Source organism: Magnolia sinica, chromosome 3 (genome assembly GCF_029962835.1).
Source record: "Magnolia sinica isolate HGM2019 chromosome 3, MsV1, whole genome shotgun sequence".
NCBI classification, from domain to species: domain Eukaryota; kingdom Viridiplantae; phylum Streptophyta; class Magnoliopsida; order Magnoliales; family Magnoliaceae; genus Magnolia; species Magnolia sinica.
Window position 1 is genome coordinate 16,439,990 of NC_080575.1, and position 19,487 is coordinate 16,459,476.

The 19,487-nt window shown below is 43.2% G+C and overlaps 1 protein-coding gene across 4 annotated transcripts in view; it reads right to left on the reverse strand.

Moving 5' to 3' along the window:
- The window catches only part of LOC131239614 (cyclin-dependent kinase F-3), a 43,948-nt gene extending 27,376 nt beyond the window's left edge, over positions 1-16,572 (reverse strand). For 3 of the 4 annotated variants that reach the window (XM_058237400.1, XM_058237402.1, XM_058237399.1), the window contains exon 1: positions 16,360-16,570. The gene's annotated coding sequence lies outside the window, so the exon portion shown is untranslated. Of the gene's footprint in view, positions 1-16,359 lie in introns of all 4 variants that reach the window. The other variant, XM_058237403.1, reaches the window with a different exon arrangement.
- Positions 16,573-19,487: the final 2,915 nt, after the last annotated feature.

The following is a 19,487-nucleotide window of genomic DNA, read 5'->3' on the forward strand; positions in this document are numbered from 1 at the left end:
CTTAGGGGCCCTGGAATATCCAGACCGTCCAAGCAAGGTGGATGCCCATAGCTATCCATTCCTTAGACATTGACACCCTATTTGCTCCTATTTGGATGCATGCAATGGGTTTTGTGAAGGGATTTTTGTCTGGAAGTTTGTGGGGCCCACTGAGGTGGACCACAACACTAATCTTATGGGGTATTTCCCCCTTTAAATTAGCGGTTATGATTAGTTATTTTAAGACATACCTTGCTGTCCAGAAAAATTCTGGACTGTCCACCCTCCTTGGCTGACTCTTTTGGGTGATCAAACAGGGACGGATGAGGGTGAAATTTGTCATACTTCTAGGTGGGGTCCACACCTCCAAAAATAATCAAATAGTGGAGGTAAAACATCCTCCAAATCAGTCCATAGACTATGCCAAAAACAATCCAAAAACAGTCCAGAATTTTTCTGGACAGCAAGGTATGTCTTGAAATAACTAATCATAACCACTAATTTAAAGGGGGAAATACCTCATAAGATTAGTGTTGTGGTCCACCTTAGTGGGCCCCACAAACTTCCAAACAAAAACCCCTTCACAAAACCCATTGCATGCATCCAAATAGGAGCAAATAGGGTCTCAACGTCCAAGGAATGGATAGCCATGGGCATCCACCTTGCTTAGACAGTCTGGATATTCCAGGGCCCCTAAGTGGGCCACACACATCAGAAATGAAGGATAGATTAAGGGAAAAAAAGGGAGAAATCCGGCCACAAGGGAGGGTCTCCACCACTATTGAGGCCCTCTCTTCATCGCAACAAATACATGTCATGCATTGATTCACATACAAACTAGATCTAGCTCCATGCATGTACTAGGAATTAATCATATGGTGGGAGTGCCTTCTCCCACCAAAATCTATGGTCTAGATGAACCCTACATGACATGCATCAAAAGAAACTGCCATGATGGGGTCCACGGAGAATGGCCCCATCCATGGATCATGCATGCAAGAAAATAGGCCATTGGTCTCAATCATGGAGATATGGGGGACCTCCATCATCACTTGATGGGTCCCACAAGTCTCCAAAGATGAGATGAAGGAAGATTTAAGAGCACCCGCCTTGCTTGGATCTTCAAAGTTCTTGATGCATTGAAATCCTTAGGCTTCAAGGACCATGGATGAAGGGTCAAGATGGAAAGTGGAGGGTTAGATGAGGAGGGAGACGAAAGAAATGTGGCTGGAATTTTCAGCAAGGTAGGATGTTTGGGTGATCTTGCAAGGGGGAGAAGAGAAAATGAAGGAAGAGAGAGATGTGGAAGAGTGGTAGAGGTGGAATGATGAGGGTGTAAGGTCATTATGAGTTTTGGTAAGAGAACCCATCATAGCACATGGGGTAGAGAATCCAATGATGGTCTTGGGAAGAAAATCCATAATGAAATTGCTAGGCTAGGGCTATAAGTAATAGGTTAGGCAGTCATAGGTAATAATGGAATCTAAGGTGATGTCACCCATCTAGGAGAACGTGCACAAGCACCGGGTGGGTCCCACATCATGATCAACGGTCCAAATATTGCTCAGCCTATATCTTTGGTCTAGCGGGATATTATCGACGGTTTATTGAGGGTTTCTCCCATATTGCAGCACCGCTGACCCGGTTGACGCGGAAGGGCACCGAGTTCATCTAGGGTGACGCCTGCGAGAAGGCATTTACGGAGTTGAAGGACCGCCTCACGTCCGCTCCTGTTCTCACTCTCCCTGACGAGAGTGAGGGTTTTGTTGTTTTCACCGATGCCTCTAGAGTCGGCTTGGGTGTTGTACTGATGCAGCACGGGAAGCCAGTGGCATATACCTCGCGCCAGCTTAAGGTCCATGAGCTGAACTACCCCACCCATGATTTGGAGCTCGCAGCAGTCGTTTTCGCACTGAAGGTGTGGAGGCATTATCTATATGGGGTCAGGTTCGAGCTCTTCTCGGATCATGAGAGCTTGAAGTATCTATTTTCATAGTCCGAGTTGAACCTGCGACAAAGGCGATGGATGGAGTTGCTGAAAGACTATGATTTTGACCTTCAGTACCACCCGGGCAAGGCAAACGTGGTGGCGGACGCGCTCAGCCGTCAGCCACGAGGCCTGGTGGCACAGACGATGGTGCGAGAGTGGCAAATGCTCGAGGATGTTTCAGAGTATGACTTTGAGTTCGGCCTGTAGTCTTCCATTGTTCAGCTTTCGAGTTAATCGATTCAACCCTCTTTGGTGGCTAAGGTGATTGAAGCTCAGCAAACGGACGAGTCACTTCAGGAGTACCGAGCAGAGGCCACATCTGTGGAGCAGTCAGATTAGCAGATTGGTTCCGATGGTGGGTTGCGCTTTAGAGGCCGATTGTGTCCCGGACGTACCAGAGTTGCGTCGTGATCTAATGGCCGAGGCACACCGATCGAGACTTACTATCCACCCGGGCTCCACGAAGATGTATTGTGATATGAGGAGGCAGTACTTCTAGCAAGGGATGAAGCGCCAGATTGCGAGTTTTGTGGCCGAGTGTAACACATGTCAACGTGTCAAGGCCGATCATCAGAGACCCCCTGATCCCTTGCAGCCGTTGAGCATTCCAGAGTGGAAGTAGGAGCACGTATCGATGGACTTCATTGCAGGTTTGCTGAGAACTCAGCGCGATCACGATACCATCTGGGTTATCGTTGACCGTCTGACGAAGTCGGCTCATTTCATTCCAGTGCATGCTTCCTGGTCGATGGACCGGCTTGCAAAGGTGTTCATTGAGGAGATTGTGAGACTACACGGCGTTCCAATTTCGATCGTTTCAAACCGAGACTCCATATTTACGTCTCAGTTTTGGAGGAGTTTCCAGCAGGCGCTGGGGGTCACTTTGCGTCTCAGGGTTATCGTTGACCATCTGACGAAGTCGGCTCATTTCATTCCAGTGCGTGCTTCCTGGTCAATGGACCGGCTTGCAAAGGTGTTCATTGAGGAGATTGTGAGACTGCACGGCGTTCCAGTTTCGATCATTTCAGACTGAGACTCCAGATTTACGTCTCAGTTTTGGAAGAGTTTCCAGCAGGCGCTGGGGGTTACTTTGCGTCTCAGTACCGCTTATCATCCGCAGATGGATGGGCAAACCGAAAGGGTCAACCAGATCCTTGAGGATATGCTCAGGGCTTGTGTGATCGACTTTGTGGGTAGTTGGGATGAGCATATACACCTCGCCGAGTTCGCGTACAACAATAACTATCAGGCGACTATCGGCATGGCTCCTTTTGAGGCACTTTATGGTAGACTGTGCGGATCTCCTAGTTGTTGGGCCGAGATAGGAGAGCGTTGTCTCTTAGGTCCTGAGCTTGTGCAGCAAACATCAGAGGCTATTGATGTTATTAGGCAGAGGATATGCACAGCTTAGAGCCGACAGAAGAGTTTTGCTGATCATCGGCATCGACCCCTCGAGTTCGCAGTCGGGGACATGGTGTATCTCAAGGTCTCGCCTATAAAAGGCGTGGTTCGTTTTGGTGTGAAGGGCAAGCTTGCCTCGAAATTTATTAGACCTTTTGAGATTACCGAGCGCGTAGGCGCTGTGGCCTATAGGCTTGCCTTACCTCCCGAGTTGTCCGCGATCCACGATGTATTCCATGTTTCTATGTTGCGGAAATGTAGGTCAGACACTATCCTTGTGATTGATTGGTAGCCACTTGAGGTCCATGAGGATGCTTTTTACATTGAGCAGCCGATTCGTATTCTTGATCGGAAGGAGCAGGTCTTCAGGACCAAGGTCATTGCCTTGGTGAAAGTGCAATGGGGTCATCATTCGGAGGCCGAGGCTCCTCTTGGGAACGCGAGGCCGAGATCAGAGAGTGTTATCCTCATTTATTCAATGATTGATTGCTTGTATTTCTTGCATTATCTTCTCTTGTGCTTGATGATTGAGGTATACATATATGATGATGTTTATGCATCTTTATTGTTCCGATTTTATCAATTTCGAGGACGAAATTTCTTTGTTGGTGGGGAGGATTGTGAGACCCGACCCGAGTTCGCATGTATGCATGTGTTTGAGAGTATGCATCTCGTTTATTTTGGTCCCGCAGTCCTACCGGTAGAATTCCGGTGACCCACGACTTTCGGTTAGCGTTTGCGTTCTTCATCGAGTCCGTCACGTAGACCCGACCCGGATGGACCTAAATTTAGTGTCATAGCAACCGCATCATCGCTGCGGTTCCATCGTCGCGTCTCATGCGTAAATTCGACGTGTCCATCAAAAGATGTAGGCCGAGCAATATTTGGACCGTTGATCATGATGTGAGACCCACCCGGTGCTTGTGCACGTTCTCCTAGATGGGTGACATCACCCTAGATTCCATCATTACCTATGGCTACCTAGCCTATTACTTATAGCCCTGGCCTAGCAATTTCATTATGGATTTTCTTCTCAAGACCAGCATTGGATTCTCTACCCCATGTGCTATGATGGGTTCTCTTACCAAAACTCATAATGACCTTACACCCTCATCATTACACTTCTACTACTCTTCCATCTCTCTCTCTTTTCCTTCATTTTCTCATCTCTTCCTTGCAAGATCACCCAAACATCCTACCTTACTGAAAATTTCAGCCACATTTCTTCCATCTCCCTCCTCATCTAATCCTCCACTTTCCATCTTGACCCTTCATTCATGGTCCTTGAAGCCTAAGGATTTCAATGCATCAAGAACTTTGAAGATCCAAACAAGGTGGGTGCTCTTAAATCTTCCTTCATCTCATCTTTAGAGACTTGTGAGACCCATCAAGTGATGATGGAGGTCCCCCATGTCTCCATGATTGAGGCCAATGGCCTATTTTCTTGCATGCATGATCCATGGATGGGGCCATTCTCCATGGACCCCATCATGGCAATTTCTTTTGATGCATATCATGTAGGGGTCATCTAGACCATAGATTTTGGTGGGAGAAGGCACTCCCACCATATGATTAATTCCTAGTACATGCATGGAGCTAGATCTAGTTTGTATGTGAATCAATGCATGACATGTATTTGTTGTGATGAAGGGAGGGCCTCAATAGTGGCGGAGACCCTCCCTTGTGGCCGAATTTTTTTTCCCTTAATCTATCCTTCATTTCTGATGTGTGTGGCCCACTTAGGGGCCCTGGAATATCCAGACCATCCAAGCAAGGTGGATGCCCATGGCTATCCATTCCTTGGACGTTGACACCCTATTTGCTCCTATTTGGATGCATGCAATGGGTTTTGTGAAGGGGTTTTTGTCTGGAAGTTTGTGGGGCCCACTGAGGTGGACCACAACACTAATCTTATAGGGTATTTCCCCCTTTAAATTAGTGGTTATGATTAGTTATTTCAAGACATACCTTGCTGTCCAGAAAAATTCTGGACTATTTTTGGATTGTTTTTGGCATAGTCTATGGACTGATTTAAAGGATGTTTTACCTCCACTATTTGATTATTTCTAGAGGTGTGGACCCCACCTAGAAGTATGACAAATTTCACCCTCATCCGTCCCTGTTTGATCACCTAAAAGGGTGGGCCAAGGAGGGTGGACAGTCCAGATTTTTCTGGACTGTCCAGCCACACTTTGCTGGAAAATCATAAATATCAGCCTGATTTTGAAATGGTGGGCCACCTTTGTGGACCCCACCTTGTTGTATACTTGTATAGGAAGGTTGTCCTTGCATTTTTCCAAATTTACATAGACCTGGGCCCAGTCAAATGGGGTGCAAAAGTCAGGGACAGCAGCATTGCTGCAGCAGGAAAATAAAAATCTGGACCTTGCTGTCCATAAATTGCAGGAGTTAAATAAAATATTTTTACTATACCAAAAATTCTAAATTTTTGCAGGGAGGTGTCCCACCCATGGTAGGACCTACCTACAAAATTTCAGGGCCAAGGGATCCCATTTGGGCATCCAAAGGGGTGGGCCAACATACTGGATTGCCAGAAATTTCTGCTATGCAGTCCAGCAGCAGTCCCATAAAAACAAAATTTTAAAAATACTTTCTAAGAAGGTGGGCCATATTTCTGGGTCCCACCATGTTGTAGACTTGATGAAGGACCTTGGGTCCAAATTTCAAAAATTTTGAAGGCCCAAATTCAGAACAGTTATTTCCAGCAACATTCCACCCTGGACACATTGTAACTCCTGAATTTATTAAAATACTTCTGAGTATCCAAAAATTATGAAAATTTACAGGAAGGTGGTACACCCATGGTGGGACCCACCTACAAAATTTTGGGACCAATGGACCCCTGTGCACACCGTGGCAAGGGCCGGACTGGCCCACCACGTTGGGACGTCCAGGTCAATCTGATTTTCTGGACAGAATGTTTTATTTAAATTAATTAAAATACTTAGGAATACCCAAAAATTCTGAAATTTTGTGAGGGTGTGGCCCACCCATGGAAGTGTCACTCTGCAAATTTTCAGACCCAACTGACATTCGAGCTAACCATGGTGCGGCCTGCAAATTTGGGTCAATTTTGGGCCAAATACCCAGGCCCGTAGGGCTACCCACCATGGGACGGCCCTACCTTGGGCTATTGTTGGACCTGTATTCCAGCAGCATGGCCCACTCCTAGTGTGTGTTGTGCATTCCCCTCTCATCTGGTGGGACCCACAGTGATGTGTGGGTCATCAGAAAATAAATATTATAAATCAATTTATTTGTTAGACTCCAACAAACCCAGAAAACGGGTGGGCTGGAAATTCAGCAATGGGCCCAATGTTGCCGCCCCATAAATGTCTGTTTTGGGGCAGTATGGCCCATTAGATTTGGGGAAGATTTAAGTCGGTTATCTTACAATTTTAATTTTATTTTTGGGCTTAATTAGTGCATGATTAAAGGCTCATTTCAATTGGATTCTTCTCGGGCTAGTCTTCTAGTTAATGGGCCTTATAGCCTTGGTTAGGCTGGAACTTTTGATAGGCCCATTGGGCCCTTGGGTCCTATATTTACCTCACCATTATGATGGGTCTTATGGGCCAAATACTCAAGTAGTTGGGCCCTTGCTTGCCCATTATAATAAATCCATACTTGGGCCGAGATGTGAGGCCCAACTTACCTGTGTTAAATATAAGGATTTCTCATATGTTAGGAAAATGGGTTGTCCATTGGGCCCACCACAATGAGTGAACCCATGATCCTTATGGTTGGGCCCAAACTTCACTTGAGGGCACTTCATGGCTTATGATTTGGGCTTGGGGTATGGCCCACTAGACTATACATTGCTTAGACTTTAGATCTCTTATCATATGCGTAGCGGGCTACCTTTTTGGGACCCAGTTGAGGTTGGATGTCCTCCTTGGTGGCCCTAAGGTAGGCCCATAGAGGCCTTTATAGGTGGTTAAAAGCCCACCTTGGGTTGGCTAGGACCGTCCCTCTTTAGGGCCATGGCTCTCTCTTAGCATGTGGGCCATCCCAAATTACTGGGCCCCTACTAGAGGATTTCTCTTGTTCTTAAAATACCTGTCTACATGCCTAGACCTTGACCCTCCTTAGGATGGAGGATTCCATAATTTCCACAGGTAGCCCACTTAAATTTCGTGACCCATATGCATCATCTGTATGAATTGATTGCATTGTGTGGTGGTCATTGAGGGATGGAGTTTCTCCTCTCGTGCACATTATGTGCCTGCGGCTAGTGCATGATTCGTGTGTGTGACTCATGCATTGCCATCGCATTTCATGATGATACAGCCCTTGCTTCATCAGGGCCTTGCCTCCACAGGGACGTTCGTGGATAACCGTATGTGTGGACACCAGAAATATTATTTGAGCATACCAGGTGCATAGGATGCCCATGGGTGAAATTCCCAAAACTTCCATGGTACCAAGGATCTGCTCCAACGCTGTGACGGGGTAGAATATATAAGCGCACGAGAGCCTTATACCGTTAGGCCACGACTCCCACTATCGTATAGTCGATTGGATAGAGGTGTGGCCTTACCTGCTTGGTGTGAGGAGGCATTGCTAGGCTGAGTCCGACCAGCTCGTAAATGGGTCCGCTACCGTTGGGCCTTGCTGGTGATTGGCTGTCCACAGGCGGGTAGTGAGGTATCTTACGCTTGTTTAATTGCACGGGGTCTGTAGAGCGGCAGTCATTCAGTAGTGTATTGGACCCCGGTGATTTCCTTATGATTGGAAATGTACTTGATATATGGTTTGGATATGAGCACTGGCATTACTTGCATCGCATTAGCATTGGCTGTGTAAGCCCCTTCATGCATTGCCTTAGTATGGCGTCCGGTACTCATTACATGGTATTCATGATAAGCCTTCGTAAGGCTAGTGATATTCTCATTGAGCATGTTCTTTCCTTGTACCTCTTGCTATTCTTCTGTACACCATTGACACACTTTCACCACCCTCTAAGCTTCTATAAGCTAATGCACGATTGATGCATGCAAGTGATCCTAAACAAGCGTCGTAGAGGCAGAGCGTGGAGTAGAGTTGAGCTTGAGGACTCCAGTGTTGTTGATTTCTCTCTCTTTTCCTATTATCTAATGTATGTCCTTTTGAGCCTGATGTAAACTTGTAAAAGTTCAAATTCTTAGTGGATTTTGTGATGTGTGCCCTTTGTGATTCTCAGATATACATGTTGTGATCTTGGGTATGCTCGTATTGGAATGATTATACTGTTATGGAAATCCTCCTTGTAGGATCCCAGGATCGGAACTTGCCTCAGGAGCCGAGAATGGGGTACTACGGAGGCTGTTGCGGCCAGAACCGGCCATCGGGTTCCTTGTGAGTCCAGTTACCGAGTCTGGGGCGTGACAGGAGTTGACAGTCCAGAAAAATCTGGACTGTTCAGCCACACTGTTTGCTGGAAAATTATAAATATCAGCCTGATTTTGAAATGGTGGGCCACCATTGTGGACCCTACCTTGCTGTATACTTGTATAGGAAGGTTGTCCTTGCATTTTTCCAAATTTACATGGACCTGGGCCCACTCAAATGGGGTGCAAAAGTCAGGGACAGCAGCATTGCTACAGCAGGAAGATAAAAATCTGGACCTTGCTGTCCATAAAGTGACAGGAGTTGGTATCAGAGCATAGCAAGTAATTCTGGGATGACTCAGGATAACATCGCATGTCTGCCAAGAACATAGGACAAGTAGTATTCCGAGATTCTTCCCTTCGCTCCGTATTGAGCCTATAATTGTCCTGATTCCTTACGTCGTCATTATTTTGCAAACAATGCTACGTGGACGTGGTGCCCGTGGTCGAGGCACCCGTGGCCATGGTGCCCGTGATCGTGGTGCCCGTGGACCCGTCCTATTCGAGCACATCCTACTCCTTTTGTTGAGGATCCGATTCCAGAGGTCCCGATCCAGCCTGTTCCTCCAGTTGAGCCTGTAGTGCCCACTCCTCCAGTTGCTCCGGTTCCCCCACCTATTCCCCCTCCTCAGTCAGTTGTTCTGATTTCGGAGGCTCCTGCTCCACCGGCTGCACCCGTGCCTCCGCCTGAGGCGAGTGCCGCCCCTGCCTTTCCGACATTACCTATAGGAGCAGAGCATTTCCAGCAGCTAATGCAGCTTGTTGCCACCGCATTGCAGACCCATTAGCCAGCTACTGCCGAGGTTTCTGGGCAGTCTGATTTACCACGTGCTAGTGCGATAGCTCGAGAGTTCCGGCAACATGATCCCCCAAGGTTTAGTGGTGACCCTGACCCTTCTGCCGCCGAGGCTTGGCACACTGAGGTTGCGAGGATTTTTGACACTATTCAGTGTCCTGCGGGTCAAAGAGTATCCCTTACGACCTATCTTCTTCAGGGTGAGGCCCGTCATTGGTGGTCATCTGTATCTAGGATTGTCGGACCTCAGTTTGTTTGGATATGGGAGGGGTTCGTGGTTCGTTTCGACCAGAAGTTCTTCCCTAAGCATGTTCAGATCCAGCGGGCGATTGAGTTTGAGACCCTAGTGCAGGGTGATATGACCGTATCTCAGTATGAGGCCCGTTTCTTGGCTGTCTAGATTTGCTCCTCATCTCACCAGCGATGAGAAGATGAGGGCCCGTCATTTTGTGACTGGTTTGCGCCCTGCCCTTCGTAGCCGTGTGGTAGGGCATTATTTTGAGACGTTTGACCAGGTTGTTCATCGGGCACTGGTTTATGAGGAGGACTGGGCTATGACCCAAAGATCGAAAGAACAGAGTTCCGGTGGAGACCGGAAGAGGAGAGCACCAGCCGCCAGTTCTAGGCAGCTCCGTCAGCAAAGACGGAGGGGCAGATCAGGGTTTCGACAGCCCGCGATTCAGACAGTAGCTTCTTCCTCATCATCAGCACCGCCAGCCGCTTCATCTTTCGGCCCCTTTTCTGGTGTATACTTCGGCTGTGGACAGGCCGGGCATCGGAGGCGTGAGTGTCATCTCCCCATTCAGCAGCAGAGGCCACCGCAGTTGCCCCCTCCTTGTCCTCCTCAACAGCAGCAAAGAGCGCAGCTTCCACCCGCCGCTCCTAGGGCTCCTCCTCAGCAGCGGAGGCAACCAGGCAGACCTCCTCAACAGAGACAACAGCAGCAAAGACAGCAGCAGCCGCAGCACTAGCATAGGGGATATCCGTATGTCCGGTCCCTGGGTCCAGTATGTATCGCAACCCAGCTGGCACAGACTCAGGACCCTCAGTCTTCCGGTTTGCTTCCCCTACCAGCTCAGGAGCCAAGAATAGGATACTACGGAGGCTGTTGCGGCTAGAACCGGCCATCGGGTTCTTTGTGAGTCCGGTTACCGAGTCTGGGGCGTGACAGGTTGTCTGATGGATTTATGAACCTGACAACCTGGAATTTAATTACAAACCTTTTATATTTAGTTTTGTAACTATATAATAGCTATATAAATTTACTATAATGAATGTAATACCAAAACATCTTATATTTTCAAGTTTTCCTTTTATTTGTAGTACTAGTGCATTGCATACTTTGTGAATCACATGCATTTAATTTCAATATATAGAGTTTAGGGACTTTTGTATCCTATTATGTAATTCATATACCTAACAATTTAATATCATCTTCCCCCATAAATCTTTTTAAAAATTAAAATTAAATTGAGGTAAATAGTGTTGTCAATTCGGGGCTGGTTTGGGGACCATTTGATGCCCCAAACTAGCCTTAAATTAATGCAATCTATTGGCACTTATCCCACTAATGGATTGGTGGACATTTATTGGACAATGAAAAATGAAAAATATCAAATGGTCTTATTTCAAAAAACAAGTGTCCGCAAACTAATGGTGAAAATTGTAGGAATTATTTAATTTTGGGATTGTGACTTAGCAACAATGGTCCCAAAATTTAATTGGTTAATTTTGAGTTAATATATACATCATGTATAAATTTTTAGGGCCATGTATTGGGGTCCACTCGATTATGTATTATATATCCATGTCATCCATCCGTTTTGGCAACTCATTTATAAGGGCATTGGAAAAAAAAAAAAAAAGGTAAATCTAGATCTCAGGTGGACCACTAGTGGGCCAGGCGGGCCACCTCGATGTATTTGCCATCAATCTGTTTTGCCAACTCATTTTAAGGCATGGTCCAAAAATTCAGATAGATCTAAATCTTAGGTGGACCACTAGTGATATCCCTTTAAAAGTGGATTCAATTCCCACCATTAAAAATTTCTTAAGACTTTTTTTTTGGATCAAGCTACTATGTGTTCTCCCTTCATCAAGGTCAAAGTCTATGTGACCTTATCAACAGGTTCGATGGAAAATAAACATTATAGTGGATGGCATGGATATACTACACATAAATCAAGGTGGGGCCCACGTAACAAAACAGTGCAAGTGCACTATTCAGCATGCATCGTAGAACATGTTAAAAAAGAAATTTTAAGTGCATGGCTGTCAGTCCATTCCTTTCTCCAATACCGAAATGAAAAGAAAGAGAGGGAAACCGAAAAGAAAAGAGGGAAAGGAGAAGGAGAGAGAGGGAGAAGAAGAAGAAGAAGAAGGGCCGTAGCCGTAGCCGCAGCCGCAGCAGCCTGAGAAGAAGAAGAAGAAAAAAAAAACAAAGAAAAAAAAGGTATGTTATGGAATGTAACGGCCGTTACGGGCACAAAAAAGAGGGGGTGGCCATTACGACCCCGTAACACGTAACGGTATTAACCATTACTGTTATGTATCGGCCGTTATGGCCGAAACGTAACCGATTTTGAATACCTTGGTTACCACGCGAATTTATCTCAATACTAAGCACCATGTAATCTATGATTTTCTAGATTGACCAGAGTGATAGAGTTCAATGAAGGCATTTGCATTCCTTGGACTAGGGTTGAATTAAAGGCCTACCATAGTCTACAATACCAATTGAAGTGTTATTTTTTAACTTGTTTAACCTAATCAAATGGTTAAAGGACAATGCACTACCTTGGTGATGGCATCCCATTTCTGGAAGACCAACACTTGTTCCCTTCAATCTTTGTGGCCTAATTCAATGTTCTCATTGCAGAGAAAATCTAAGAGCTTTTTTTTTCTTTTGATAGGTAACTGAAATTTATATGAAAAAAAAAAAAACTGCAAGATAATGGGAAAAGAAAACATAGCCGAAAGGCTAGAACAAAAAAGAAAGATCAGCAGACTGTGCAGCTTGAACATAAGGAACCCACTCCGAAACAGCGCAATTGACAGAGTGAATTACCCTATCAACTGAAGAGCTGTGTTTTGGAAATGCAGACTGCTATGGTCCTTCTATATGAACCAGAATATTCCCATATTAACAAGAAGCCAGACTACTTTCCAAGACTTGCCTACACCCAGCAAAGCCCACAAGAGGAGGTCCAATGAATTAAGTGCTTCTTATATGGTAGAATTTCTTATAGAAATGGATCTTATTTTATTAGCCTTGAAGTTTGGTTCTTACTAAAAGCACATGAAATTCATCCGATAGAGATTGATGAGAGGAAACCGAAAAACCCCAAATTTCTGTATTAACTGGAAGCCTGAATGACTTGGCATTCGCAACCTCCCTCATAGGGGCCTTCGGTATTATGGCTTTCAGCCCTTTATTTTCATCTTTCATCATCATAATAACCACCACAGAAAACCTTGCCCCACCATTATATCCTCTTTATTTTAGTAAAATCTTATTTTTGCAATATCACACAAAAAGAAATCAAACAAACCACCTTATGCTTCTCAGCCACATTATTTCAACAAGAAGCATTCAGGAAAAAAAAAATCGAACAAAAACCCCTCCAAATCCATGCAAATACAGCTCAAATGATCCAAGATAATTAATAGATTAGGTGGCTGACTGTTATTCAAAAGTCAGGGATGATTACGTGTGGAATATCATCTGTAGAAGAAATCTTAACGATTGGGAGATTGAGGAGTTTGCGACTCTTCAACGTCGCATCATCGTCTGTTAGCCTGACCAGACGAGTGAAGACAGGTATGGAGGCGGGATAGCTCAGTTCTGTTCTCGGTTAAGTCTTTATACTTTTATATAGACTCAAACTTTGCAGCGGTGGTTAAGGACATGATAGGGAAAGTGTGGAAATTCAAAATCCCCCCAAAGATTGCAGCTTTCAGCTGGCTTGTTGCAAAGAAGAGAGTGCTGACCGTTGATAACTTGAGGAAGAGGGGAATGACGATCACAAACATTTGCCTCTGCTGCATGGCTTCTGAGGAATCAGTGGATCATTTGTTCGTTCATTGCCCTTTCACAGTTCAGGTGTGGTCAGTTATTCTCAGATTCTTCAACATTCCCTGGTGTTCCCCGAACACAGCCAATGGTCTGTTTCAAGCTTGGCTTGGTCCAAAACTCGGGAAACAAAGAACCACACTTTGGAGAATGTGCCTGATGGCTGTTTGGTGGTCTGTTTGGGAAGAAAGAAACGGGAGATGTTTCAACTTTCAATGGCATATCAAAATCGGCGGATTCAACTGCTCAGTGCTCAGAAAGCTCAGCAGTATCTCGCAGATTGGGCCTCTAATTTAGTAAATGTTAAGGAATGTATTTTGCTTTCTATCGGAGGTCTTCCCTTCAGCTAACTCAGCGGGAGGATCCTCCTTCTCTGTAATCTGTTTTTATTAATATAGTTTCTGTTATCTTTAAAAAAAAAAAAAAAAAAATTAAGAGAGAGAGAGAGAGAGAGAGATAATTAATAGATTAGAAAATGACTTGAAATTAGGTTATGAATGCTTTTTGAATTGGAAGCAATTGTGCGCATATCTAGTACTAGAGAAATTCAACAAGTTCTCCAAATTTGTAACAAGGAAGAGCCTTAAATTTTTGGTCTGGAGCAAGTCTAGGATTTTGGTCTAAGAATTATCTCAACATCACAAGGTGCATTCCTAAAAGCAAGACATGAGATATGGCACTAGTTGCTTCTGAACGCATATGACCAAGGAACTCTCCTCCACCACGCAACAGACTTTCTATCCCTCTCTCAACTTTTTCATTATTCTATAAAATGAAGTGGTACTTGCAGCAAATTCTTTATGTTTTTTTTATATGGCACCAAACATGTTTCTGTGAGCTGTTACAGTCAAGACAAAACGGCAAGGAACCAAATGCTTCATTCACGAGCTGTCACTATCAGGAATTGAATCAAACTGCTGCAAAATGATTACGTAAGCAACCTTGTAAACTCATAACAAATTCAAGAGAACCTGGTTCCCCAGTAAACAATTCTCAGGCAGAAGGCAAATTAATGCATTGACTGATACAGAGCTGAATAATACATAGAACAATAACCTATAGACATCTCCGAAGTAACGTCTCTCCAACAACCAATGCCTCAACAATTCCAATCCCTGTCCGATTCCTAACAATAGAACATATTTAATAACATAATATAGATGTCTTTTTTTCTTTTTCTTTTTCTTTTTCTTTTTCTTTTTTGACAATGAACATCATAGATATCAAATTCTAACCCAAATGAGAATGAACCTCATAGAGATATCAAATACGCACCTCTATCACCAAATTCACATATCAAACTATTTAATTTTACATCCAAGATTTGAAGTCTTGGTATTGGAGCACATATCACAGCCCCCAAAACAACGCTGTTGCATGTCAGACAATACGCACCATGTATCATCGGTAGCTAAATGAATTTTGGATGGTTTAGTGATGCATTGGCAGTAGATGCAAATATTGAACCATGTCAGGGACCAAAAATCTGACATGTATGTATCATATCATCCGAGATATCAAAGACCAATATGGAACCAACATCCTCAATCAGCAAGTTCTGTAAGAAAAATCATAAGTAGCACATCTAAAGACATGCTTTCACAAATGACAAGTGTTAAATTGTAATCTGCAGAGACGATAACCTGTCTAAATGATCAAACAATTGTCAACTATTAATTGGAGGAATGATCACATACAAAAGCTTACCACGCTACACTCACATGTGCAGGAGATCTCAGCCAAGCAATAGTTGAGGCCTATGTGCAGATCACCTGGAGCAAAAATCAAGTTGATCATTCCTTGGATCGTGAACATCAGAAGATCTGACCCAACATATAGGTGTGGCCCAACTGATGAATGGATCAGCGATTTTCACAGAAGGTCCCACCAGTTGCAAGGCTCGGATCTCTTGCACATGCGACACATTGGCAGGAAAAATTGTATCACGGTGAGCATAGCATGCTATGTTCCTCCATTAATAGATCCGAATTCTTTGTCAGACACAGACATGGAACTGTCCTTCCAACTTCAAAAGACCATGGACATGGCAAATGTGGACGAGATCCTGACCACTCACCAGGTGGTCATGGCCCTATACGTACAGGGTCCATAACTCAAAACCCAAGGTGGTCATGACCCTATATGTGCAGGGTCCATAACTCAACCCACATTGACCGGACAAACCCTAACCATCGGAATGGCAACCTACAAATGTGCATTAAAAGATTAACAAAAGGCAAAAAGAAGTAACGGTCCGCATTCTTCAAAGGGCAAAGTTCTTCCACTGGAGGGTTACGATTAGCCGTCTAGTGTAAGCATAGAGATATGGAACATCAGCCCACCATAAGAACAAGCTGATCTCATATACCCTACGCCCACATGACACGTACGGTTCTCAAATACTTTCTAACTTGCTCATATCATAAAAATCAGCCCTTGAGAGCGAAAGCTACATCGAAAACTCACACGATTTCAGAAAATTTAAAAAAAAAAAAAAAAGAAGAAGAAATCACTTCAATCGGGCGATCGTTCCCAATTCACCCAAAAAAAAAAAAACCGTAATCAAATCACAGAAGGAAAAGACCCTAAAAAGAATCATATGGATCAGCGAATCGGCGATAGAACCAATACAAACAATAGAAATCCAAGACGCAGAATTCAAGAAAAGGAAAAGACGGCAAGAAGAAGAAAGAAGAAAAAAAAAAAGGGAGGGGGGGGGGGCCGATGAGACTTACCACACGATCGCTCATCAAACGATCAACGGAGGGATCGCGGCCGTTGGAAGCGATCGGAGGAGGAAAGGAAAGAGGGTTTTCGATCAGCAATACAGAGAGGGATTGGAGAGAAAAGGCTGCGAGAAATCGATTTCTGATGTCGCCATGAGAAAGGATTTGAAGGGGGAGAGGGAAGAAAACAACGAAGAGAGAGAATAAGGGGAGGGAGGAAGGAAAAGGAGAGGATCACTATAGATTACCATATTTTTATGCATAATTACTGAAATCGCCCTCACGTTTTACAAGAATTACGAGAATAGCAACTTAAATGACGAAAGTAACCTTGTTCACGTAGTCAGAAGCAGTGTGGGGCTCACAGATATTCACGTCACAAATCTACTCTGTACATCAGTTTTGCAGGACCACGATAGAGTAGTAATCGAAAAATCAGTCATATCCAAAGGTCATGTGGGCCCACAACAAGAAACAATAGGATCAGAAACGATCACCGTTGAAACCTTCCTCCGACCATGATTTTCATATATCTATACCGTTTGTGTGGTTATTACCACTCAGATAACTTGTAGGAACAAATATCATCCTGATACAAAATTTTTGTGGCCCCGGCAAAGTTTCCAACGGTAGGCGTTCAATCCCTGCTGTTTCATGTGGTGTGGCCCAGTTGAGTTTTGAATATGTTTCAATCTTTAAATCAACTCCTATCATTGTCTTGCAAAACTGATGAACGGAGTAGATTTGTGACAGGAATTTCTGTTTTCCGACCCTAACACAGGAAACCCAAATGACGTTGGTTATGCAAACACGGGTTTTTAGAAGTCGCGCAAGCCCGTTGGGTCGAGTGTTCGGTCAACCGAAGCGCAATCCAACCAGAAGAGGATGCAACCCGCAGTCTTCCGCACTTGACCTAATCAGACCCAAATACATCTGATTTTTCCCAATAGAACTTAACCTAACTCAAATCCAACCCAGCTCCAAATCAGGTTAGTGTTCTTTACCCCAAACCCAACCTAAGGATATTGACAACCCAACACAAACTTAAGTTGAATTAGTCTGGTTTAAGTTCACCTAAACCAAAATTGCAGCCCTAATGTTTATTTTGTAGAGTGGATGTGAAGGGTTACATAGGTTTTTTGGTTTGCATGGTGATGTGATGGGCCACGGAGGTATAAGAGTTGATGTGATGTATCATGGTCTTTTTAACTTGGGCAACTTGGGCTGCATGTCAATGGTTAAGAAGAGAAGTATAACATTGGTTTATCGGTTGTGCAGTAAAAGCTATTATATTTTAAAATATAAATTTTAAAAAAAAATCACTTCAATCAGGCAATTGTTCCCAATTCACATATAAAATAAAATAAAATAAAAATAAAATAAAATAAAGGAATTCGAGCTGCAGAAATCAAGAACCCACCGCCCTAGTCATATCACAGAAGGAAAAGACCCTAAAAAGAATCATATGGATTAGCGAATCGGAGATAGAACCAATACAAACCAAGATGGTTGTGGTATTTTGGGCCATGCAATAAAAGTTGTGTTCGTCGGCTGTGCAGTAAAAGCTACTATATTTTAAAATATTTTTCGAATGGTATAATGTTTGTAAAATACTCTAATATCTATTTAATTAAAAGTAAATAATAAAACTAGTAAATACTAAATTTTAATAATAACTCTATACATAAAATACCCATCTACTGTTAGGTCTTCTAAATTATATATATCATATTACATATCATCTTATTTCATTCAAAACACATCATTTGTCAAGCATGATGCAAGAAAATGGTAAATAGCAAATGGTTCACACATAGGATGATCTTACCCAGCTTGAATAGAGCATGCAAGTGGTCTGTTAAGTATGCTATTTATCCATTTTTCATATTCATGAGTACAAATGACCTCAATGTTAATGTATTATACATGCCAAAAACATGTGCAATCATGGTACACGGATACAAGATCTTATCCATCTATCAAGTCCACTACAAATGTGAAGATATATTTGCAAAAATCACGCTAGTCTTAGGTAAAAATATAACCTACAAAAGAAATAAATGGGTAAAACATTATATTGCATCCCAAATGAAATGGTTGTTATTGGGTTTGTGCCCTAAAAACCTAATTAATGCCTTAAACTCTCATGAATATTGTTTCAACAAGTGTAACATGAACCATGCGTACAACCCTAAGCATCAAGGTTGCACTAATATGTGCATTATAATTGACTTTGTGATTGAAGTTCTTCACGAGTATTGTATCATGCCTTGTACATATGATTATGCCAGTGTTGTATAAGAGATATGACCTTGATTACGTTATCCATGAAAACGTTATTCAAAACCATCACATCTTTGGTGTTACTACATGAGTAGAGTTGTCATATCCGATAACTTGTATTAAGTGGTGTTTTTTCATCTCGATCAATTTGATTTTTTTACTCACATTAGTATAGGCATGTATATTCAATATAGTTGGTGTGGATACTGAATTATGATATCATATGAGGAATGCTCATAAGTCTCATGTAAGAAGCATACACTCATAAATACCATATATAAATGTCCTTAGACCTAAGGGTTAGTCACATGTACTCAAGATAACATGAGCATATAATTAGGTTAGTATAGTGGAAAGTGTAGGGTATAAATAGTCAAACAAAATAAATATATATAGTATGTAATCTTGTTGTATCTATTGCTTCACTATAAAAGATAACTTAGGTTGACAGACTTAGTTAGCTGCGAGTTCATGTATATTGTTTTAGGTTAAAGGTTTTAAAAAAAAAAAAAAAAACAATGTTGATTTATATTTTAAATATATGTTTTCTTTAGGTAGTAATCTGTCAAAATCCAAATGTGAAATTTTGTGATCACCATGTAGGATCATGTTTGGGACGGGCCCACATGATGGTAAAACGATGATAATATAGAAAATTGTAAGATGGTGTGCATAATAAGGTGTGTAGTGCATGCGTGAGAAGACATTCCAAGTGCCTAGTGATAGCTGATGGCTCACATGCAATTTAAGTGAGAAAGCCTACTCACCAAAGCCCATGTGAAACTCTATACACAAGGAACATCCTAGGAGTCACTAGGCCGCCTAACAAAAGATATCATTTTACCTGATT